The sequence below is a fragment of the Suncus etruscus genome, chromosome 17, assembly GCF_024139225.1.
Source record: "Suncus etruscus isolate mSunEtr1 chromosome 17, mSunEtr1.pri.cur, whole genome shotgun sequence".
Taxonomy (NCBI): Eukaryota; Metazoa; Chordata; class Mammalia; order Eulipotyphla; family Soricidae; genus Suncus; species Suncus etruscus.
The window spans coordinates 53,185,537-53,211,427 of NC_064864.1; positions in this window are offsets into that span (position 1 = coordinate 53,185,537).

Here is a 25,891-nt window from a genome sequence, read left to right on the forward strand (position 1 = left end):
ATAATGCAAACTAAAAAATTCCTTTGGGCTAAATAAGTTATCTAGTTTCTAATATTAATAGAATGTAGCACCCATTGACAGTAATAATATTTGGGGGTTACATCCTTTAGCATTCAGAGGTTACTCCTGGCTCTGCCCTCAGGAATCACTCCTGGCTGACTCAGAAGACTATATGGGACTCTGGGTATTGAACCCAGGATGGACCTGTGCAAGGAAAATGCTCTACTTGCATTTCTATTACTCAGGCCTCAGACATAAATCATTTTTAAATGAATAATCATAATTTTTCTATCCTATTTTACCAGGGTGGGAGCACATTTGGCAATGTCCTTAACTCTTCACTCAAAGATCAGCCTGGCAGTGTTTGGGAAAGATGAGGGGTCTGGAACTCTGAAAAGAGCGGCAAAAAACACTTGATGGGTCTAGAAAAGCGGGTTGAAACCTGGTACAGAAGATAACATCAAGCTGAATGAAGAAGGAAGGCCAGTACAGTCATCCATGTGTTGGGGCATCCCCAAGCATTACATCATTACCATCATGAGTTGGTTGGGCTTCTGCATTTCCTTTGGACTTGGTGCAATCTTGGGGTAGCCATTGTAGAAATGGTCTACAATAGCACTGTGTATGTGGATGGAAATCCAGAAATTCAAATAGCAGTTTAACTGGGATCCAGAGACTGTGGGTTTTATCCATGGATATTTTCTCTGGGGTTACATTGTTACACAAATTCCAGGTGGCTTCATCTCCAACAAGTTTGCAGCAAACATGGTACAAAACTCCAACAGTCACGGATTTCTTCCTCAGGCCAAGATCAGGAGGCTTGTAGTTGTGGGTGAAGGAGATGAGTTACACATGTGAAAGGAATCCTGAAAATTAAATGTTAAGGACTTGGAAGAGAGAAGGAATGATAAGGAAGACTAAATTGGGGAAGATAAAGTTAGGAAAAAGGGAACTATATACAAAATATGCAAAACAGACAGACACTGAACAAGACATACACATACAGACTTCACAAAAAATATGGCCATAACACTCACTCATGCCAAAAAATATTTGTTGGAAAGGATCCAAAATAGAGCAAAAGAAAAAAGAATTCACCTGAATCAACTAAAAGCGCTTTAAAATGTAATAGCCAGGAACTCTTTAGATAAATCATTTCAAATTCAAAAAAAATATTTTTAATGGCAAAGCAGATCTGAAAGAGAATCTCATGCATAATACAAACATGGAAAATTCTACTATAAGTGTATAACAGTATATATACAAAGTCATTGTATAATAGTAACTCTATAATAGTCAATCATAGGTGAGAAGCACTGTGAAGAAAGTCCACCTAAAACGTATCATTATGTCAACGTCTTAAAACCTAAATTGAGGGAAATAAAGCAATAATGTTAAAATAAAAAGAGTGAAAGTCGTTTAATGAGTATACCTAGAAAGAAAAACAACATTAATATGAGACATTTTTCTTTTAGGTGAACCTTGACTAAATTAAATTGTAAAATTTCATGATTAACTGAGATCTAGAGCAATAATGAAATTAAGACATAAATCCACCATACAAGGAAACACATTGGGGGTCCATGATTTTCAATCCTATTCATTGATCATGCCTGTGGAAAGAATCATAGAGCATTAATAGCAACTGATAAGGAAGTGAAATGATTATCTGGTGTTCATTGTAGATCTTCAAGAAGTATAAAACAGGATGTATGCTGCTGTGGATTTCAGCAATGTATGAGGGACTTTTTTGATCTTCTTGTCATAGAAATTGATCCAGTGTTGTTTTGCAGCAATTTTACAGTACAAAGTACAGTGTCCATAGTGGACTTTACCATAATGGTTTGACACTGATGATAAGTTGTATTTCTTAATCTTACTTTTATTCTCTGAAGTGAATTCTACTAAGTTGAGTTCTTCTATAGAAAAATCACAAAAATGTGCAATTTTTTATTTGTTTGCCATCAAAAGCAAAAAGTTTCATGTTTCCAAAAGTACGTTTTCTTTGAAAAATCCCTTCTAGTTTTGTAGCTGTTGCACTGAACTTTGTTCTCATCCCTTAACTCTTCTTCTTTAAAAAATTCAGAGAGGCATTTCTGTAATATACATTTATCTATAGATGTAACAGCCAGAGACAACTGAACAAATGTCTCATAAACCTCAGACCTTTGGTGGCGTGTGAGACACTGTAGTATAGATTTGAATTGTCCTTGAAAAAGAACATAAATAATAGATTTGTGAGCCTTTTGGATTTCTGGACTAAATTGTTCATAATTTTCATTTTCCATAAGATGTATAGTTTTATCTGTCATTAGGTTTACAGTAAGCAAATCCTGATGTAGTGCCTCTATTAGAAACGTCAGTAGATCTTGTGGATCCTGCTGATTGTGTCCAGCAAACTGGTCATTAAGTAAACCAACTATTAATTGGAAGCTTTCAGGGTTAATATATCTATAAAATCCATTTCTTATAGATTTGATGAGCCGACCAAATTCTTCGGCTAATTTACCTTCATGCCCCATTGGATTTTTCTTGTTAATATCCTTTTTATAATGATCTTGATGAAAATACTGAGTGAAGTCTGAAATATTATACAAGCATTGCAATATTGAGTTCATGTAGCAAGAGTTTCCTATATTTTGGAGCCCAGTTAAGACAGGTTCCTGTCTTTCCTTTTGCATCTCGGAGTTTATCACTACCATCAGTCTCAGTCAATGTATGGTGTGTGACAGCTAAATCCTTGTTTCCTGTCCCAGAGACCTGAGCAATATTACAGTTGTTAGTGTCTTGAGTATTCTGTTTTTGATCTGAAGGGGAGTTTATAGTCTGAACCTGATCATTTGTGCTTGCCCGATTTCTAACAAGGCATAATGGAACCCAAAATTTCTTGGGAGGGTTGTCATTTGTAGAAACATAGGCATAACCTGTTCCTCTCAGGAGAAGATATCCAGCTATTCATTCTTCGTCCTCCTTGATCCAAATTGGTTTATGGGTTGTTTCTTGTCTCCTAATATCTTCTTTAAAATGTCTTTTCGCTCCAGTGTAACTTTCCCCTTGGGGTAAGTTTAAGTAATTTAGTGTGATAAGAGTCAAAGATAGCAAATCCTTTGGTGGTAAAACACTTTTTCTATTTTTTTTTTTTTGTAATTGAGTTTTTAAGGTTCTGTGAGTCCTTTCTACAATGGCCTGTCGACTACAATTGTAAGGAATTCCTTTCATATGTCTTATCTGCCATTTTTTACAATAAAAATTTAAAAGTTTTGCTAACATAGGCTGGCCCATTATCAGTTTTTATAGAATATGGAATACCTATCACAGAGAAACATTGTAAACAAAAACTACAAACAGCCTTAGATTTTTGAGAAGATATAGGGATTGCCCACATAAACCGAGAATAAGTGTCCACCACAACATGAAGATAAGGTTTTCTTGAAAATAAATCTGTTTGAGTTATATCCATTTGCCAAAGTTCATTAGACTGTAAGTCTCTTGGGTTTGCTCCTGCTGTGTGAGTCTTTTTTGTTAACGGTGCACATATGTTGCAGTTTTCTACAATTTCTCTAGCTTTTCTCCATGTAATTTGGTAATTCACATGTAAACAGCGAGCATTTGTGTGTAGGGCTGAATGTTCCTCTACAGGTGATTTAAATATAGGCATTGCTAGCAAGTCAGCAGTTTTATTTCCTTGAGCCATCAGTCCTGGAAGACCTGAGTAGGCTCTAATATGATGAAGATGGGCTCAGTTTGTTTTTGAAGAAGCTGCTGTAATTGTTTAAGTAAGTTCTGTATGATCAGGTTATTAGCATTAAGGGAAGCAGTGGCTATCCCATGACATAAATTTATCACATACAAAGAATCAGAAACTATATTCATGGCTTCAGATACATTTTCTAATAGGTAAATTAACGTTGCTAATTCAACTTTTTGTGCAGATTTATATTTGGTATCTATGGTCATATTAATGTTGTCTCTGGTTATCCCTGCTTTTCCATTTTGAGATCCATTGATGTAAAAAACCTTGGCATTGGGAAAAGGGGAATCCTGAAAAATTAAAGAAATAACAAACTGAGTTTTCTTTTAAAAAGTCCCAAGTTTTTCCTGCTGGATAATGGGAAGATATTTCTCCTGTGGAAATCTGAGAGGGCCCTGTGTAGAGATTCATTAAGAGGCAATATTGACTCAATTTCCTTTTTTGGTATTGGCAAAACTATTATATCTGAGTCAAAACCCAGTAAAGATATAGATCTGAGTCTTGCCTTGATAATAATCTCTAAAATCATTTGCAAATAGGGGACAACTGAGCGAGGCTGTTTGTTATGTAAATACACTCATTCCAAAGGTCTTGCCTATTGCATCATAGCCCCCCGTGGGCATTTCTATAGTAGGAAAGATCAACAGAAATACCTTTTCTCCTGGGAGAAATCTTAAGAGAAATGATTTTTGTAATCTGCCCAAGAAAATGTCAATTCATTTTTGGCAGCTGTTGTTAAGTTTCTCAGGCTATCTAAGGCAGGGTAACCCTCCAACATTTAAAAAAGATTAGACAACTCTGCATTCAGGATTCCTAGTGCAGGGCAGAGCCAATTTACATCACCTAAAAATCTCTGAAAATCATTAAGCGTTCTGAGGTTTTCTTTTATGATAGAAATTTTTTGTGGACATATTGACGTCCAGTCCAAAATAAACCCCAAATATTGATATGGTGGTATTATCTGTATTTTTCTAAAGGTATTTAAGTCCTGATGTTTCTAAACAGTCAATAAATAAGAGTATAAGTCCTGTAAATCTGTTTCATTGTTCATTGTGAGCAAGATATCATCTGCATAATGAAATATCATGGCTTGAGGAAATTTTTCACGAGAAGGGCTCAAAACATTATCTATAAAAAACTGACACATTGTTGGGGAATTCAATAGTCCCTGGGGAGAACAGTCCTTTGGAAAGGTCTGCAGGGATGGGTGTTATTGAGAGAAGGAACTGAGAATGCAAAACATTTTTTATCATCTGGGTGAATAAAAATATGGTAGAAGCAGTCCTTCAGATCAATTATAATTAGTGGCCATTCCTTTGGAATAACTACAGGTAATGGTAAACCAGTCTGCAATTTGCCCATAGGTATTATGGATAAATTTACAGCTCTAAAATCCATCAAAAATCTCCATTTACCGTATTTCTTTTTTTTTTTAACATAATTTTTATTTTGATCATAGTGGCTTACATATTGTTGACAATAATATTTTAGGTACATATTTACATAAAATCAGGGGGGATTCCCATCACCGGTTTGTCTTCCCTACTCCTCCGTTTTGGTCCTACCTCCCATATCCTCTTCCCTCACCCCCAGGTTGCTAGAATATGCGGTCCACTCTGTACCTATCCTATTACTTTGTAGTCTTACACCTGTTTGGTCCTGATGCCTCCTTTATTTCCCCCTCTAATTGGGGGGCAGGACTAACTAGTTCAAGTTATGTGGTTTTGTTTGAAGAGAAGAAAAATAATAAACTGGGGTAAAAGTCTAATACACCGGAAATAAGCAGAGTTCTTCTAGAGGCTCTCGTCATCGGTTTGAGAGACAAAGGAGAAAAAGAAGGTGAAACACTCCACCCCTACGAAATGAAGTGTCAAATATCTATTAAGAGTTCCAACAATAACGCTAAGCACCACAAAAACAGAACAAAACAAACAGACAAACAACCAAAAAAAAACCAAACCAAAACAAAACAAACAAACAAACAAACAAAAACAAAACGCCGTGGTCTTGAGGTAGGCACCATGGCAGAGCCCCTGAAGAGGGAAAAGAAGGGGCCAGAGAGATCACATGGAGGCAAGGTGTCTGCCTTTCATGCAGGAGGTCATCAGCTCAAATCTCGGCGCCCCACATGGTCCCTCGTGCCAGCCAGGAGCAATTTCTGAGCCCGGAGCCAGGCATAATCCCTGAGCACTGCCGGGTGCCACCCAGAAATCTGAAAAGAAGAATAAAAAAAAGAGGAGAAAAAAAGATAAGTGGGGGCAATAACTTCAATAACCACATTAAAACAAAGAAATCGACCAAAAGTAGATAGGTAAATAAAAATAATAATAGTAGTACATGAAGATAAAAAGTAATATATGAAAAATAAACAATGTTTTTTTTTTCCCTCCTGCCCAGGCACAGTAAATATTGGGGTCATTCGAAAAGGGATTCACATGGCCTAAGAGATATGGGGTTTCTCCACCCTTGGAGTATGTTGTCATGGGATCAACTATAGACTCTGTTCATGATCCTTTTTTCTCCCGGTGGTGCATTTGTGGTGTTGGGGAGGCTTCTGCTCTGTCCTGGGTGATATAGTGAGACCTCTGTGTCTAGAGATCTCAGTATCTGCACAGTTACAGGGGTGGGACTTATGATGAAGTCAGTCTTTGTGGTTGTAGAAGTTCTGTTCCCTCAGTGTCACTCCAGTCCATCTTCTGTGGTTGGTGGTCTTGGTCTTGGCACTAACCCTGGGATGGCACCTAGGATAACGCCTTTCCTTGCATTTCCAGAAGCCCCATTCCATTACAGTTGTCTCTGCCGGACCTTTGAAACTGAGGATCATAGTTGTTGTGCAGGTCGTAGCTCAAACCCTATGCTAGGGCTTTTTTATTGGTCCCAAGATATATACAGTCTGGTCATGGTTCTAGCAGCCAGTCCTCTGTAAATCGCGTTCTTGTCTTCTGGACCTACCAGAGGGTGACAAGTCTTCTGATTTTGTCTTATCGGTGGCTGGTAGGGCAGGATAACCTGCTCTTAAATCAAGTTGTTCCCCTTTTCCTCGATGTCAGGATATCATATTAGAACTGGCACTCGCGGATTTCTTTTTTATAGTGAATATAGGTAGAATTCCATTGAGAAAAAGATTTGCCTCCTAGGGATTATGTTGAAACCTCTTCTTAGTTTATTATCAATGAGGTTTCTGGATCTGCAATCTTTCACCCAGTGGCGACCTATTTTGCATTTTGGGCAAAGACCTGGTTTATAGAAAGCACCTTGTCCCCTAGGGGAGGAAGGCATCATTCCCTTGGTAACTGGGAAGGTTTGGACTGAGTTTAAGTGGGGTAGGGGTTGAGGTTCCCAATACACATTCAGACAGACATAAAGGAAATAATTCACATATGCCTTTTCATTTAATGTATTCAATACTAATCTACAGGCCGAATTTGCATTATAATAAGCCAAAGATTTTACTAGGAAGTTTCTCATCTCTTCATCTTCGACTTACAACTTCAGAGCATCTGTAATCTTACCTACAAACTCTGCATATGGCTCATAATATTCTTGGGTAATTTTTAAAAATTTTCTCTACCAATGCTGTTAGAATCAATTTTTTCCCATGATGACAATGCAATATTTCTAATTAAATTTAAGATTTCTTTAGGTAAAGCTGCTTGTGTCTGAGTATTTGCAAATTGATTTTCTGCCATCAATAATTCATACGATAGAGTAACACCTGCCACTTGTCTTTTCATACCATCTGGGCTATATAATTTGGCTTTTATGCCTTCTGAATAGTACATTTTCCATTCAGTTTGCTGTTTAGATGACAGGCATATTTCAGCGATACTTTTAAAATCATACAAAGTCCAAGATGAGTTATGACTCCAAAGTTTTAGTAACTCCATACTATATGGTTATTTTGGACCATACTCTTTACATGCTTTTTTAAACTAATCTAATTCTTCCATCTGATAGGGTACATAGTTAAAAATATTTACCCTGGGTAAAGGGGATGAAGCCGGATTAGCAAAATTACTCTAAACAGAGCTCTGTGGCAGTGCATGTGGTTCATCGTCTAAATCTGCACTGTGTGCAATTAAATGTTGTGAATAGAATCAGGCCTCACTTCTGAAGTTAGCACTAGAGGTTGATCATTGTCTGAGTCAATACTGTCATGTGATTCGCTAGAATCAGGCTTAACTTTTTGAGTTGTTTTTCTTCCAGCAAAAATTCCTATATTGTTGATGGAGGGGCTGGATTTGTCAGCCCGCACTTTGGTCTGAATTTTCGTCAGAAAGATTTCCTTATTATCCATACTGGTTTTAGCCTCACCATTTCTACACTTTCTATTTCCTAAATACCAGCCAATACCTATGCTCACAGTAACAACGTGAGCCAACACAGAAATTCCACAAAATATGATGGCTGGAGACAATGCAATTTTGATTTGAAATATAGACCACAACCATCCAACTGCAGTGATTGTCCTTAGATCAAAACCAAACCAATTAGTTTAAGACAAAATGGAATAATTTACTTGTATAATAGAGAACCAATGCATAAGCAAGAAGGTGGCAGAATCTATATGACTAACCACAGAAACCATTTAATGGAAAGCAGAGGAAATTTCCAATGAAGTATTTCACTTATAGTTATTGAGGGTCCAGGTTCAGCCTGTCGGGGCACCATAATGTTGCAAGTCAGCCCCTGAAGAGTTTGACTGATGGAGGGATGGAGGATGAGGCCTTTCTCCTCCAGCTTGGACTATAGGTCTGTTACCCTGTTCAGTCAGCGGTTCTGAGGCAAATGTGGCAGGAAGTAAGCCAACAGGCTTCCAAAGAAAACAGCTCTTTATTCTGTGAAGAGGTCAAAGCCAAAAGGCCTAAGAATAGTTCCAGGACAAAAAGCCCCTCATCTTCCACAGACCCTTGTTTTTATACCCCAGAATCAGGTACCACCCAATGGTGGAAGCAGAATCAGGTACCACCCTAAGGTGGGAGCAGAATGCCAGGTCATACCCTAGGATAGGACACAATCACCCATCAGAGTAGGGTCAGTAACATAATAATACCATTAAAATGTTTACATACACAACAATAATTAGTCTAAAATATTCATAATATGGGGCCAGAGCAGTGGTGCAAGCAGTTGGACATCTGTATTGCACACATGCTAATCGAGGAATGATTGTGGTTTGATCCTCTGGCATACATATGGTCCCCCAAGCCAGGAGTATTTTTTTTGAGCATATAGCCAGGAATAACCCCTGGCCGTCAATGGGTTTGGCACAAAAACAAAACAAAAAAATTCACTATCATCCTTACTCTATGGTGACTATGGATATTAATATGGATATTGATTTACTTTGCCAAATAAAAATGTAAATTAAATGGTATATAATGAGCACCAATAAGTACACATTATGGCCTGAAATTTATTCATTGACTTGGATTGGTGACACTTTAGTTAACTTTCTCCCTGGTCTCCTTTTTCTCAGAATACACTAATTTTATGACTTGCTCCCAAGATTAAACAAGAATTAAGGTTCAGAATATGTATTCTGTCCTTATAATAGAGCAGCTCATTCCAAAAATCTACTATAAGAAATATTATTTATTGTTTGACTATTGTGATCTTTCCTTCCTTCACTGATTGTTTCCTTCCCAGGGAGTGTTCCTATAAGACTTTTAATTTCTTTCTTATTTTTAATTTATTGTTTATAATTCTTTATTTAAGCATCATGAATACAAACATGTTTGTAGTTGGGTTTCATTAGCCTTTTTAATAACTCTCTATTTTTATCTCTAAAGCCATTTCTTTGCTTTACATTTGGAGATAGATTTTTTAATATAAATTATTTAAGCACCATGATTACAAACATGATTGTAGATGGGTTTCAGTCATAAACAGAACACCCCCCTTCAACAGTGCAACAATCCCATCTTTACTGCCCCTCTCCCTCCTCCCCATTCCCTGCCTGTATTCGAGACAGGCATTTTACTAGAGTTTTTTTTTTTTTTTAAGTTTAGTAAGTTTAGTAAGCGGTTTTTTTTTTTTTTCTTTCTTAAAGGGTAAGTGTTAAAAAATACAGTGGTGTGAGAGTGGCAATCGCTGTTGTTCACATAGGCCCAGCAAAATATGGGGAACACTGAAAAAAATAAAGCCTTGGCCTAATTACAAGGAGGCCTTACCCCTGAAGTTTTCTGGCAAGTGAAACTTTTTTGCAATTAGCTGTTGTTGCTGTCAGGTTTCTTAGTCAAAGATTCTGGTTTCTGTGTATTTCCTTCATCAAAGTCAGAATGATGTGGAGCATCCTCTAGTTTTACTTCACCATTAGATGTGGAGAAACCTGCCCTGCAAGCAGGTTGTTGCTGTTGCTAAGTAGTCTGGGTGTTAAGAGAACATTCTTTGGAGTAAGTCAATTCCAGAGCAGTGGTAGGATCTTTCCTTGTAGAGGTTTGCATCCTTGTAATGTAATAGACAATTGTGGTTGTTTCCATACATGTTGAGATAGATCTTAAGGTTGGAATGGAGAACTTCTATTGCAGTAGTCATCTTGAAAAAAAGCAATTCCTCAATTTAATCTGTATTTGTTTTTCTTTTCATAGTAACTTCCAGGCAGAAGTTTTAAGAACTAAAAAATAGCAAAGTATAAGTAAAAGCAATTTCTTTTCTGACTCTGATTAATTTTACATATATGACTATATATTAATATCTAGGTTTTGTGTTTTGTGTGCATGTTTTGATTTTGTTTTTGTTTGTTTTGGGGCCACACCTGGTGATGCTCAGGGGTTACTCCTGACTATGCTCTCAGAAATTGTTCCTGGCTTGGGGGACCAGAGAATTGAACCACAGTCCTTTCTAGGTCAACTGTGCTACCACTTTGGCCCCTTGTGTGCATGTTTTTGAAGAGTGATGTTAGGAGAAGTGAACAAGCTAATTCTGCATATATCATATGTCTAGGTACTATTTATTTTTACTGTAAAAATTACAAGCAACATTTAACATTTGTTTGGCAATTTTTATACTGATATGCTTCAAGGGGCATCATCTCATTAAATTCTGACCACAACATTTTGACGAATATCTCAGAGGTGTCTCTATTTTATAGGTCATTTTATGACCTATTTTATAGGTCATAAAATCACATGTATTAATTTTATATGATTATTAAAGAAAAAACTTTCCTGATAATAAAGTATATTTTTATATTCATGCCAATTTTTATTTATATATCATTAGTTACTAATGATTATGTTTTAATTAAAAACATATTTTCCTTCAAAAATTGGTGTAAATAGATGAACACATAGTCTATTGTTCTAGATCCAGAGGAGTTCAAAAGCTGAGTATACCTCTGTAAATGTTTAAAGAGCTTAGTTTGTTTGTCTTGGGCCACACCCAGTAGTGCTTAGGGGTTATTCCTGGCTCTGTGCTCAGAAATTGCTTCTGGCAGGGTTGGGGAACCTTATGAGGTGCCAGGGATTGAAACTAGGTCTGTCCTGGGTTGGCCATATGCAAGGCACATGTCCTACCCGCTGTGCTTTCTCTCCAGTCTTTTAAAGAGCTTACAGTTTGAAGAGAAGATGAACTAACAATAAGTAACTCTAAAGTTTCACAGATAACAAATGACATAGGCAATGATAAATAAAGGACTATGAAAAACCAGTAAAAGTATTATTTCTTGCTATGTTTTATAACAACTCAAAGGTTCTTTTATAGTGCTTAGGATTTATAATGATGAAACAAAGCAGAAATACATTGGGGAAATAGACTCATTAGAGAATCTTGAATACAATATTTAGAATTTAGCTTTATCCAAACATTGTCATTAAAAATTAGCTAGAATGACTTAAAACTAATATTGTAAGCATGTGATCCAAGCCATAGAATAACATTAACTAGTCTGTCAAGGAATTGGGGAGGAAAAGGGATTTTGAGACATTGATGAGGGGATTCAACAAGTAGTGTTAGGTATGTAGAGGAAAAAATATGTGCCTTAAAATTATTTTATAAAGGATATATAAAATTATGGCACCTAAATAAAAATGGAAAGAAAAAAAGCAAAGAATTGAAAAAGACAGTCCCCCACCAAGACTTAAATTTGTAAGCATATAATAGTTAAAGGGTTGTGGAAATGAAAGAAATTTTTACTTAACTATCTGATCTTTAATCATGGAGGAAAGAACTGTGCACATATACATATATAAACTCTGGTACATATAAACTGGTACATATACACAATGAAATATTATGCAGCCTTCAGGAGAAATGAAGACATGAAATTTTCCTATTCATGGATGTACATGGAATCTATTATACTGAGTGAAATAAGTCAAAGGGAGAGAGATAGACACAGAATATTTTCACTCATCTATAGGTTTTAAGAAAAACAAAACACATTACTGTTTTTGTTTTTGTTGTTGAGTCACACCCAGCAGTGCTGAGGGGTTACTCCTGGCTCTATGCTCAGAAATCGCTACTGGCAGGCTCGGTGGACCACATGGGATGCCGGGATTCAAACCTATGACCTTCTGCATGAAAGGCAATTGCATTACCTCCATGTTATCTCTCCGGCCCCAAAACACATTATTATTATAGTGCTCAGAGGCAACAGAGATGAGGGCTGGAAGGCCTATCTCTCGATATGGAGCTCACCACATTGTGTTAAGTTTAGTTAGAATGATGACTACACTAACTATCATGAAAATGTTAACGAGTGACAGAAGTAGAATACCTATCTTGAATACAGGCTGGAGGTGGGGAAGGAGAGATGGGGGGGGCATTGGTGGTGGGAAGGTTGCACTGGTGAAGGGGAGTATTCTTTTTTTATAACTAAAATCCAACTATAATCATGTATGTAATAATGGTGCTTAAATAAAGAAAAATAATAAAAAAGAAACCACTTATATATACAATTACACATATATATGTATATATGAACTACATATATATATATATATAGGAATTTCTTTAAGTCTGGTACCTGACATAATGAAATTATCTCTCTCTTCATGTAACATTTGATAATACCAATGAATGATGACAAAATTTAAGAGAACAAAAACTTTTTTGAAAAACAGAAGATTCATAGTGCAAGTACAGGCCAAGTAAAGTGATATCTAAGTGAATAAAAATTGTTAAGAAAAGGAAGATTACTTCAGAAAAATAAAATAGTTTGTTAATATATAGAGAAAGATTAAATTTTTCTGGGAGAAAATGATTAAAATAAAAATGGAGCATCTGGAAAGGGAAAATAGAATGATAGAACATAAGTTCAGAGTTCTTCTAAATCTATGAATTTTTCTTTGTTCTTCTTAATAGTTATTTACAGAACCTTGAATTGGAAGACAATGGACTATAGAAATAGTACAGTGTGTAGGATGTTTCCCTTGTATGTGAGCAATCTAGGTTTTATCCTTGTCATCCCATATGGTTCCCCAGCACTATCAGGAGTCATTACTTAGTTCAGAGCTAGGAATAAGCACTGAGAATTACAGGCTATTCTTCCCCCTAATTTAAATGGTTAGTGACCTATCAATCACTAAGCCACTTAGATGAAGGCATCCATTGCAACAAACACAACTCAAATGGGCTGTATCCACTTTTCATAATTTCCCTAAATGTTATCACTTTTTCCCTTCTCATTACAATTCAATTCACCAGCTGCTTAATTTTAGGTTTTGCCTCTGCTTGGTTAAACTCATCAGTTTCTGTCAAATCCTCCTTAATTGACAAAACTTAAGACTGTTTACTCATTGCAGCCTAATTTATACCTTTCTTGGTCTGATTGAAAGGGAAAAATAAACACAAACTTGGTTGATGTATAATACAATTAGTAGAGAACAGGCTATCAGTGGTATCTTCAGAGATCTTCTTTGACACATGCCAAATACTTTAAATTTTGTTTGCTTCCAAGGTACTAAAAAAAAAGTCAACATTTACCAATATTTTGAAAATTCACTAAACAGAATATTATTTTATATGAACATATAGACATATCTGTGTAAATATGTCCATATATAAATATAAATGTACTTGTTGTTGTGGGGTATTTCTTAATTTAAGTACTTATGTGTACTAAGATTTTTTTCAGTTAGAATCTTTCCCCAACTTTAAAATATTTGAGGACGAGTCTTTAAAATGTGCATATGAGAAATTAATGTAAAAAACTTATTTTTAAGCTGTGTTTTCTAAATTATCAAGACAAAGAAAACCTCATTTACTCTTTTGAAAGTGATATCATAATCACCATCTGTTTGTAATACTCAAAGGACTGACCCAAAATTAATCTCTAAAAACAGTCATAGTTTCTCACCTACTGGCATTATTTTATCTGAAATACCTTTATTACTGACACACCATGCTTTGGAGAGTGGTGTTAGACGACAATAAAAACTCAAGTTTTGCCCATTAGTTATTTTCCCAACTTGATAATCTGAAGATGTTGTTGTAGACCTATAGGCTATAGTAGGTTAAAAAAGGGGGTTTCTAAGATTTTATTTAGTTACTGCTGATGTTAAAAATTACTAGCCATGTAATGTCTTAAAATAGCACAAACATGTGTGAAATATAGAACAGGGGTGAAGGCACTTTTCTTGCCTAGAGCAGACCTTGGTTTCATCCATTGTACCATATATGGTCTCTCAAGCATTGTTAAGAGTTATAACTGAGCATAGAGCCTGAAGTAAATCCTGGACACTGCTGGATGTGAATCAAAAACTAAAACAAAAGCAAGTGCCGACAGGACTGTGCTACCCTGGAACAGAGGAATATGCTTTTGTTTCCCTTGTATTTTTTAGATTTAGAGGCTGCCTTAGCATTTCTTTCCTGGGGGCTGTGTTCAGGTTATAACCAGGTTATAGATATTGTTTAGCTTGTTATTTTTTACCCCCATATGCACCAGTAGTATCATGTGGCATTGTTCCTTTTTGCATAAACACATTAAAATGGGAAATCTTATGTATAGAATGCATAAAATTCTTAAATATGTATAAATCCTATGTATAATAGGAATGAAAACATTAAATTTTATAGTGCAGGGGAGCACCTTTTACCCTGAAAATTTGTCATAGTGATTTGACTTAGGCTTCAGTTGATTGGATGTCAACCATCTACCTCTCAACCTAGGATTCTATCTTCAGAATTGGCATGGTTTGTGCATCAGCACCAGGAATCAAACTTGCACCTGGGGAGGCCCTCATACCAACCTGGCACTGACTTACTCCAGGATGAGTTCATATGATACCCTGAAAAATAGGAAACAGCAACCACTGGTTTTCAGGGCATGTTTTCCTGCCTTGTCACCTAATGGTGAGATAAAATCAGAAGATGCGCTGTGACACCTGGCTTCAACATAAGATCTGTACAAAATCCAAAATCTCTAATTACAGAAGCTTGACTGCAACAATTGTGATTGAGAAGAACTTTTTTGGGACCATAAAAAACCCCCTTGGAGTTAGATAATTAGTATGCCTGGAACTTGTAGGTGTCCTCATGACAGGATACTTAATGGGTAGGAACATCCAATTTTTTTTAGGCCATGGGTTTTTCCTTTATAATTTCCCATTGTTTGCTGCATTAATGAAAAACCAAACAAACAGGGCTGGAGTGATAGCACAGTGGTAGGGCATTTGCCTTGCACGAGACCAACCCGGGGCAGACCTGTGTTCAAACCCTGGATCCCATATGCTCTACAGATCCTGCCAGGAGTGATTTCTGAGTGCAGAACCAGGAGTAACCCCTGAGCACCACTGGTGTGGCCACAAAATCAAAAACAAACTAAAAATACTGCAACCCCCTTTTTAAATTTTATTTTTATCTTCGAGATAGACCTGCCATCTTTATCTAAGAACACTGGTGTATGAATGACTTTTTTTTACCTATTTTTTTCTTATTATGAGAACAAAATATGCAAAGAAAGAAGACAAGGTAAAGAAGAGGTCCCCTTGCTGATATCTTAACTTTGAACTTTCAGCCAAAGAATGTTAAGATAAATAAAACAGAATCCATGTAAAATTACTTTGTCCCTCAAGTCCCCAGATTGTAGCACATTATAATATTTCTTAACAGAACACAAGGCAATATAAAGCCATAAAACTTATGTAACTCCTTAAACGTTAGAGGCATAGTATTTTTTACATTTCCATGTACATGCATATTAGCTTAAGTTATCCTCAAATTTTAAGTGGGTGCATTTAACCTCAAATTTTAAGTGGGTGCATTTTAAGGATTAGAGTCAAAGGAGCACAGTAAAAACGGTGTTAGAGTGGCAATTGTTGTTTGCATAGGCCCACCAAAATATGAGAGGCATGGAAAGGAATAACCTTGGCCTAAATACAAAGAGATCCTACCCATGAAGTTTTCTGGCATAAGACATACTCTAGGCTTCAGGCAAGTTATCGTCCCATCCAAGACATTGTCCGTAGTGCCAACACACTTTTCACACAGTCTCTGTTGTTGGTATTATGTTTCTGTATTAAAGATTCTGAAATCTGCATGCCCTAAATTGAAATCATGATGTGGAGTGTCTTCTCGTTTCACCTCACCATGAAAGGGCAATACAGGAAGCCCTGTCCTGTAAGCAGGTTGTTGTTAAGTCTTCTCATTGGTAAGGGAAGTCTCTTTTCAGCAGGACGATGTCTGAGCAGTGGTAGGGTCTTCCATGGTAGAGGATTGCTTCCAGGTGATGTTATAGACAAACCTCACAATTAAGGGGCAATACAGCAAGCCCTGTCCAGTAAGCAGGTCATTGTTTTCGTTAAGTCTTCTTAGTGTTAAGGGAAGTCTTTTTTTAGTAGATCGATGTCAGAACAGCTGTAGGGTCATCCCTGGTAGAGGAATGCCTCCAGGTGATGTTATATACAACCTTGGATGTTTTGTAGATGTCTTCTCTAGATCAGGGATGAATAGAGAATGCCCATTCTTCTGAGGCCTGTACCAGGTCTTTATGTCAATGTTCAGGGTGTAAGGTCTCATTGCACTACAAGATTTGTGTGTTCCCATCTCTATTAGATAAGAACTTATTGGTATGTATAGTATTTTCCCATTTTAGTGTGCCTAAGCAAACAAGAAATAAAGCCACGTGGTGCTATCAGATATATGGGGGCATAAGAACATTTCCAACAATACCCATGACTTGGTTCAAACATAAGCATTAAACTGAGGGATTCTTTCACACCAAATTTCATATTGAGCAGTTCACAAAGAGAAGATAAAAAACATGGGAGGGGATCATCACTGTATAAGAAAATATTCAGCAAAAGTTATAGCGATCAAAGAAAACACCCATAAAATGATGAAGAGACATAAGTGTCCTTTTTATGCCTTTTAAAATAGTTGGGTGGGTGTTTACTCCAGGGCACCACTTTGATCTGTGACTTAGGACTCTACAGTACCTAAGTTAGAAAGGGTAAATGAGGAGTAATGATGATAGGAGTTAAGGAAGTTAAAGAGAAATATGATCTTATGAAGGGGTATGCAAAAGGGCAGAGTAAAAACTGGACATTCTGCATATATAAAAACATAATTCAATGATAGTGAGTACTATTAATCTTTCTTGTGCGTGTGGGGGCAATAGCCCCCGCGCAATTGTAAATTATAGACTGGACAGAGATTACCAGTGACTTCAAGAAGCTGGGAGGCCAGAAGTTCAGGGTCCCACCAAAACCCTCCCTAAGGAGCTGAATGGATAACGGGGGAAAGCCTAGGGTACCTTCGAGCTCTACCAAGGGGCCCAACTCACTGGCTTGCCCAGGCATGTGGCCCGGGGAAGCCCTGGAGATCTGAAGCAAGGTGGTAGAGGGGTGCTGGGGTTACCCAAGTCCAGCACCCCCCACTAGGCCTGGTTAGGATGGCCTCCGGCATGGTGGGAGCCTGCCAAACCCCCTCCTGCTAGACTCCCCACCTATTTTTTTTTTTACAAATTTCTCATAGTTATACTTCAGATATCTCATATTTCTGCATTTTTCTATAAAATTGAGAAGAAAACTAAAGAGGATGGGGCAGAGGCCAAGTGATCTCAGGTGCATTGGTGGATATAATAAAAAGGACAGAACTTAATTCCCAAGCCAAAGTTAACAACAACAGAATCAAAAGACCTAAACTATAGCAATCAAAACTTAAACTGTGCCTATTACACTGGCAGGCTAGGGAGCTAAGCATGGTGGTATAGAATGCACACTGGGATCTTTGACGGAAGAAGGTCAACACTGGTGGTGGAAATGGCCCTAATTCAATGTTACTATATGCCTGAAATCCAACTTAAAGTCTTTTGTAAATCACAATGGTTTCAATAAAATTTAAAATTAGAGAAGCAACTTTAGTCTCCATTCCTAACCTCCACCATATCAACAGCCCAGCTGCACATCTCCACTACCCTCTGAGGTGAGAGCAAAACCACAAGTGACCTCACTGGAGCCTTTTTGGAAGAGAAAGTGAATTTTCCTCTCTTCTAACTAAGTACCAGTAGCCTCCACTCCCTACTGCTTGCACAACAACAGGCCCATCTCCATATCCCCTGAATCTTTAGAGCTTGCACCTCTTGACAGTGCTACTCTTTAAATATCACACTGTTCACATTTTTATTTATTTTCCTTGGGTGACCACTAGCAGAGAAGATAAAATATAACTTCCAGAGGCCACCCAGGGCAACTAACTACAAGATTCACACCACCACAGTAGGAATGCAGCAGCTCTCACAAGAAAGGCATTTACAAGTCCACCAAGAACAATGAAATATAAAACACATTAGGTTCAACCAGGACAGCCCAGCTTTTTAAAATCACAGCGAACTTTGGTGACATGACATTGAGTATGTTTTATGAACCCAAAGAAACACTGAAACAGACAGTGATCAAATCACAGAAAATGTAGAATAAAATGTGAAAATGGGTGACAAAAAAGATCTTGGAGATTATAGGAAAAGACAATATAATTCTGATCAGCAGAATAATAGCAGCTTAGGAAAAGATGGAGGACCTCCAAAATGAGAGGTAGGGAATAAAACAAAATCTGAAAATAAATAAACTGTCTCTTCTGTCACATGAAATTCTCCTAAGAAGGCCAAGAAAGACCCAGTAAAAACTGTCTCCTAGAGGCTTCACAGAAAATAGGTACCCTCTCTTTTTGCCTGTGAAGGGGGGGAGCTGTCTGACCGCTGCTGTGTGCTTAGCCACAAGAAAAAAAAAATCTCTTCTGCCTTCACCTAATTTTTTTCTGTCTATTGAAATTGTCATGAGAAGGCCAAGAAAGACACAGCGAAAACTGATTCCTGGAAGATCCACATAAGACAGCTCCTGTCAGAAAAGCTCCTTTGTAGCTGCACACTTTTTATAACTAATGATCCCCACCATAGCATGTTGGAAAAATCATACTACAAGTGAGAGAATGGTGAAAACTAGTAGACAAACACCATGCACATAGAATGAAGATGATATAGCTCTGATGACCCAAAAATACCAATCACCTGAATAATCTCTCAGATAAGGAGTTTAGAATAGAAATATGGAAAATCCTCAGAGAAATCAAAGAAAACATAGATCAAGCTGAATAGAACAAAAAGATAGAAATCATAAAACTCCAAAATGAAATAACAGGTTTGAAAAACATGGTAGATGAACTGAAAACATCAGTGAAAAGCATCTAAAACAGGGCAACAGCAGCTGAAGATAAAATTAATAAACTGAAAGATGAGATGTAGAACAAGTCCATTCAGCAGAAGAGATTGGAAAAGAAACGTAAAGCAAACAATCAGATAATAGAAAAAGTACTCAAAGAATGTAAACAAATGAAAATTGAAGTCTTTGATAAACTTAACAGAAAGAACAATATAAGAATTATTAGAGTCCTAAGGCCCAGGAAGAAGATCCCCAGGAAGAATCAATAGTCAAAGACATTTTACAGAGAAACTTCCAGAGCTAATGATTGCATGCAACCAAATCCTGCATGCCCTAAGATTGCCAGCTAAAAGAGACCCAAAGGAAAGCACTGCACAACCAATCCTAGTTACAATGATGAGTCCGACTGATAGGAATAGATACTGAAAGCAGCAAGATCAAAAAGGGAAATTACATTCAAAGGAGCATCCTTAAGATTTAAAGCAGAATTGTCACAAAAAACCTCAAGGCCAGAAGACAGTGGTAAGATATTGTGAGAAGACTGAATGAAATTAATATTTCACCTAGAATAGTGTACTCAGCCTGACCCACATTTAGGTTTGAAGGAAGAATACATAGCTTCCTGGATAAGAAACAGTTCAGAAACTTTACAGATGCAAAAGCAACCTTAAAAGAAAACCTGAAGGGCTACTTTAAGAGAAAACAGACCAAAAGACAAATCAAACATATACACAAAGATGACATTAAATCCCATGACAGTCATCGCCCTCAAAGTCAATGAACTAAATGCACCATTTAAAAGACACAAAGTGGCAAAATGGATCAAAATGATGAATCCAACCTTCTGTTGCCTACAAGAAACACACCTGCATAGTCAAAAAAAAAAAAAAGCAGACTTAAAATCAAAGGCTGAAAGAAAATTATCCAACCAAACATACCCTTAAAAAGCTGGAGTGGCCATATTAATATCAGATAACACAAACTTTTGACTCAGAAAAGTTGTAAGGGACAAAGATGAACACTTCGTACTAATTAAGGGACATGTGTAACAGGAAGAATTTACACTACTGAACATATACAAACCCAATGAGAGACCAGCAAAATATCTAATACAATTATTGACATATTTGAAAGAAGATATCAATAGTAACACAGTAATTATGGGAGACCTCAATACTGACCTATTACCACTCAATAGATCATCCAGACTAAACTCAACAAAAATATACTAGCCTGAAAAGAGAAATGGTAAAAAGATAATATATATATATATATAATACTAGGCCTCTTTCTTTCATTTCTCTTTTTATATACATATGTATATATATATATATATATGTGTGTGTATATATATATGTATATATTGGCATTATATATATATATGGCATTACATCCAGAAACCTGGATACACATTTTTCTACAATGTACATGGGTCGTTCTCCAGGATAGACCACATGCTGGCACATAAAACAAACCTCCATTAAATCAATAGGATAAAATTTTTGCAATATACCTTCACTGACTACATGACTCTAAAATTAGATGTGAAATACAAAGGAACACAGAAGAAAAACTTTAACACCTGGAAATTAAACAGTTTACTATTGAACAACCAGTGGGTCAGAGGTGAAATAAAAGAGGAAATCAAAACTTTTCTGGAAACAAATGACAATGAAGAATCAGACTATCAGAATCTATGGGACACAGCAAAAGCAGTAATGAGAGGAAAATTTACAGCTTTTTAATCACACATCAGGAAGAAAGAAGGGGCATAGCTAAATAGCTTAATGATGCAGCTTATAAAATTAGAAAATGATCAGCAAATCTAACCAAAAATAGGTAGACAGAAGGAAATGACAAATCTTAGAGTAAACATCGATGAAATAGAAGCCCAAAAATATAATTTAAAAAAAACACACAGAAGTTTGTTCTCTAAAAAAAATAAACAAGATTGATAGACTACTGGCAAAACTTACAAAGAAAGAGAGAAACTTGATAACCTGTATTAGAAATGAAAAGAGGGAAATCAATACAGATATTACAGAGATTCAAAGGGTAATAAGAGGCTACTTTGAGAAAACCTATGCCACAAAATATAAGAACCTGGAAGAAAGGTATAAATTCTTAGACACTTATAACTTTTCACAGTAAAATAAGGAGGATGTAGCATATCTAAATACCCCCATCAAATATCTGCCCCAAAACAAAAGCCCAGGCCCAGATGAATTCACTAATGAATTCTTTCAAATTTTTTAAGAGGAATTACTAATAATACTCTTTCATGAAATTGAAAATTGAAAAATGAGAACAATTCCAAATAATTTTTATGGAGGAAATATCAACTTAATGCCAAAAAAGACAAAGATTATGCCAAAAATAAAAATTACAAACCAAGATCCTTGATGAACACAAATGCAAAGATCCACAACAGAATTCTGGCAAATAGATCCAATGCCTCATCAAGGAGATCATTTACCACTATCAAGTACGTTACATCCCAGGAATGCAAGGATGGCTTAACATCTGTAAATCAATCAACATAATACACAATATCAACAACAATAAAAATAAAAACCATACAATCAAATCAATAGATGCAGAGAAAGCTTTTGGTAAGGTGAAACATCCACTATTGATTAAAACTCTCATCAAGATGGGTCTGTAAGTCCCTATTACTGTATAGAAGTTTATTTTCATAGATATAATTATACTTCTCCAATATTTTATAGGCATAGTCTGAGAATTCTCAGAATGATCTATGATATATTATCATCTTTAATTTTCCTGGAGAGGAATTCATATATTAACAAATTAAATACATGTTCTTGGTGAATAAGTAATAATTCACATATCTAAGGTTCAAAGACATGTTTAACTGAGAATCTCTATTTCTTGATTCTGAATGACTCTAAATCTACACAAATGAAAGTAGTTTTTTTAAAAACATGATTCTCTATACTTCAAGCATAAAAAAATCAAAAGAAGGATTATGTAGTTCAAATCTTGAATGTGTGTATTCTGAATTCTAGATTCAGGGCTTATTTTACAAGCAGTGAATATAGGTATAAAAATAAAAAATAAAAGCTAATCAGATAAAATTGTAAACAAAACAATAATTCTTGCCTGAACCTTCCTAAAGTAGAGATTAGATTCTTAGAAATCATGAAAAAAGGCCAAAGATCAATATTAAAGAAAGGCAACTACTCTTGCCCTAAGGTAAAAAGTACAGGAAATTTGTCATCAGTTTATTCTCCCCCGCAAAAAAATCCTAATTCATACTTCACTCACATTGCATATAAAATGCCTTGTGCCTCAGGGGACCAACTCATTTCCAGCACATCATTTTCCCTAGAACTTCCTTTATATAAAACCCCTTTTCATGACTGCATTGATGATGGTTGCTTTGAAAATGAATCCACCATATTCCATCTTGTCCAGGTGTTGTCAGTAAAGCTACTTCTCAACTTATAACCATGTCTCTTGCTTGATTGACCATTGAGAGGGAGTGTGATTGAGTCTTCATGGTTATAGACCTGGGATTGAAAGCTTCTTTTACTGCAGACTTATATATTGTGTGCTATTTGTTCTAATTTGCAGACTGATGCATTTGTCATTGCTTCAACTAAAATATAGTCTTGCCTTTGTGAGAATGTGAGCATTTACCATTTTCTTTGTGTATGATTTTGGCTTATGATTAAGGATACTATCTTGGCTATGAAAATTTGCTTGATATTTTTTGTATTCAGAAAGATGAGGAAATATGGTGGTTATGTGGGAAAACAGTTTGAACCCCAACCAGGTCCAAAGTATGAGACTTTTTCACCACGTAATTTCAGAGAATAAACAAAAAGCAAAATTTAATTTACTCCATTAGAGAAACTCAGTCATACAAACTACAAAGATTAACATCTTGAACATACAAAACATATTAGGAAAGTCCAAGCTTAATAAATGAAAATAAAACTTGAAATATAATAAAAATAATAGGATACCAGTACCAACCAGCTCTGTTAAGTCTCTGACAAATGGCTTTTATGACACATTGTTGAAGATATTTATGAGCTCAGAAAAACAATGTCAGCAGAGAAAAAGAAAAAATTTAGAGCAAAAAAGAGAAAAAAATATAACCAGATGTGATAGGAATAAAGAAGATAACAGTTGATATAAACGTTCAATAACAGTAGAAGTAGCACAAAAGCATCTGAAGAAAAGATTGTTTTACATCAGGATAAGACACAGAAAATTGTTGAAAACAATAGGAGATTAAAAAAACTTTTTTTTTTTAAAGAACAGAACTCTAACGAGGACTATGGGAAGCTTGCTTATATTGAAGAAATAAAAACATAGTAATACAAACTTTAGTATTTAATCTCTCACTGTTCAATACTTATTAATAAGTAGCATTTTTTTTGGTTTGTATGTCTTTGGGCCACACCAGGTTATGCTTATGGCTTATTTTTGTCTTTTATTTGGAAATTACTCCTGGAAGTGCTTGGGGAATCACATGGAATGCCAAGGGTTGAACCCAAGTCATCTACATGCAAGGCAAGTGTCTTTCCACTGTATTATCTCTCCTGCCTGTATGAATTAATTTTATTCCATTTTTAAAGGTCAGTAAACTAATATGTAGAGTGTTTAGCCCTATAACAAGCTGAAGGGTGCATTGTAGTCAGGGTTGCCAGGGTAGAAGAGGTGAAACAAAGGGTCCTGTGAAAACTGAAGGAAATTGGCTACAAAGAGAATGATATGATCTGAAGTCCATGAGACAAACTTGCTGACTCACACAGGATTTTCTAATAATTATTAAGAACAGTGCACTTCATCCACTGCTTTTGGAAGAAACTGCTCTCAAAGGGTTCGAGGGAATAGTGCACCAGTTTTGATGGAGCTAGTGACATGTTGACAGGTAAGTAGAGAGTAAAGCAGTTTTAGAAACTTTCAAGCAAATCAGATCTCTAGGATCAACTGTATCATCAATTGTATTGTGAAGTGACAAAATTCCCAGTTTTGGATACTGCTTGATTGGGTAGACCGTGATATTATTCATTCAGATGTGTCAGGAGTCGAAACCGGCCTAGTGGGGCCCAACTGTGAAAAACTGTGAGTGTGACCTGTCTATGTCTGTCTACTTTCCTCTTGTGTGAAACTCTTGCGAGTGGGGCAAAAAGAGGCTCCAGAAACCTCGCTCGGCCAGACACCATTTTAAGGGAGGGACTACAGAGCATGAAAACCGGCAAGGCTTTGCAAAATCCAGCTCCCTGTGTGTGACACCAGGCGGGGAAAATCCGCGAAAGTACACCGGCCCAGTGGGGCCCAACTGTGAAAAACTGTGAGTGTGACCTGTCTATGTCTGTCTACTGTCCTCTTGCATGAAACTCTTGCGAGTGGGTCAAAAAGAGGCTCCAGAAACCTCGCTCGCCCAGATGCCATTTTCAGGGAGGGAATACAGAGCATGAAAACTGGCAAGGCTTTGAAAAGCCGGCTCCCTGTCTGTGACACCAGGCGGGGAAAATCCGCGAAAGTACACCGGCCCAGTGGGGCCCAACTGTGAAAAACTGTAAGTGTGACCTGTCTATGTCTGTCTACGGTCCTCTTGCGTGAAACTCTTGCAAGTGGGGCAAACAGAGGCTCCAGCAGAGCATGGCTGCTCCGCTTCACTACGCAGCCATGCACTCTTTCTAAGGAAAGAACACCATTGCAAAAAGAAGGAAAAATCACACTAAGAACGACGCTATATCACAGAAGCAAACATTTCTCTCCGGACTGTCTTCTCTGCTGCATGCTCGGGCCTAAGATTTGACCCAGTGTGAGGCTTCATCCATGGAGGACTCCCCTCTCTTAGAGGCAAGTCAGCCCATCCAGAAAGGGAGGAGCCAGAGGAGTGTGCTGCCTGCATCATATAGACAATGAATACCACCACAACACGTAGAAAAAGCCACAATACAAGTGTGACAATGGGGAAACAACGCAGGCCAGCATCAGACAAAGAGAATGAAGATGACAATTCTGAGGACCAGATAATGACCAACCAACTAATCAACCTCTCAGATAAGGAATTTAGACTAGCAATATGGAAGATGCTCAACAGACTCCAAGAAACCATGGATCGAGTTGAACAGAACACTAATAAGAACCAAGAAAATATGAAGACAGAAATCAAAAAACTCCAAACTGAAATAACATGTCAACTAACAGGACTGAAAAAGTCAGTAAACGAAGTGAATGACAAAATGGATAAGCTCTGGGACAGGGTATCAGAAGCTGAGAATAGACTTGGTGCTGTGGAAGATGAGATACATAACAATTCCATACAGCAGGAGAGATTGGACAAAAAACTTAAAGCAAATGAGCAGAAAATGGAAAAATTAGTCAAAGAATGGGAACAGATGAAAATAGAAGTCTATGATAAGATCAACAGAAACAACTTAAGAATCATTGGAGTCCCAGAGACCCAGGAAGAAAATTTCCAGGAAGAATCAACGGTCAAGAACATCATTAAAGAGAAACATCCAGAGCTAAAGAATATATGTGATCAAATCCT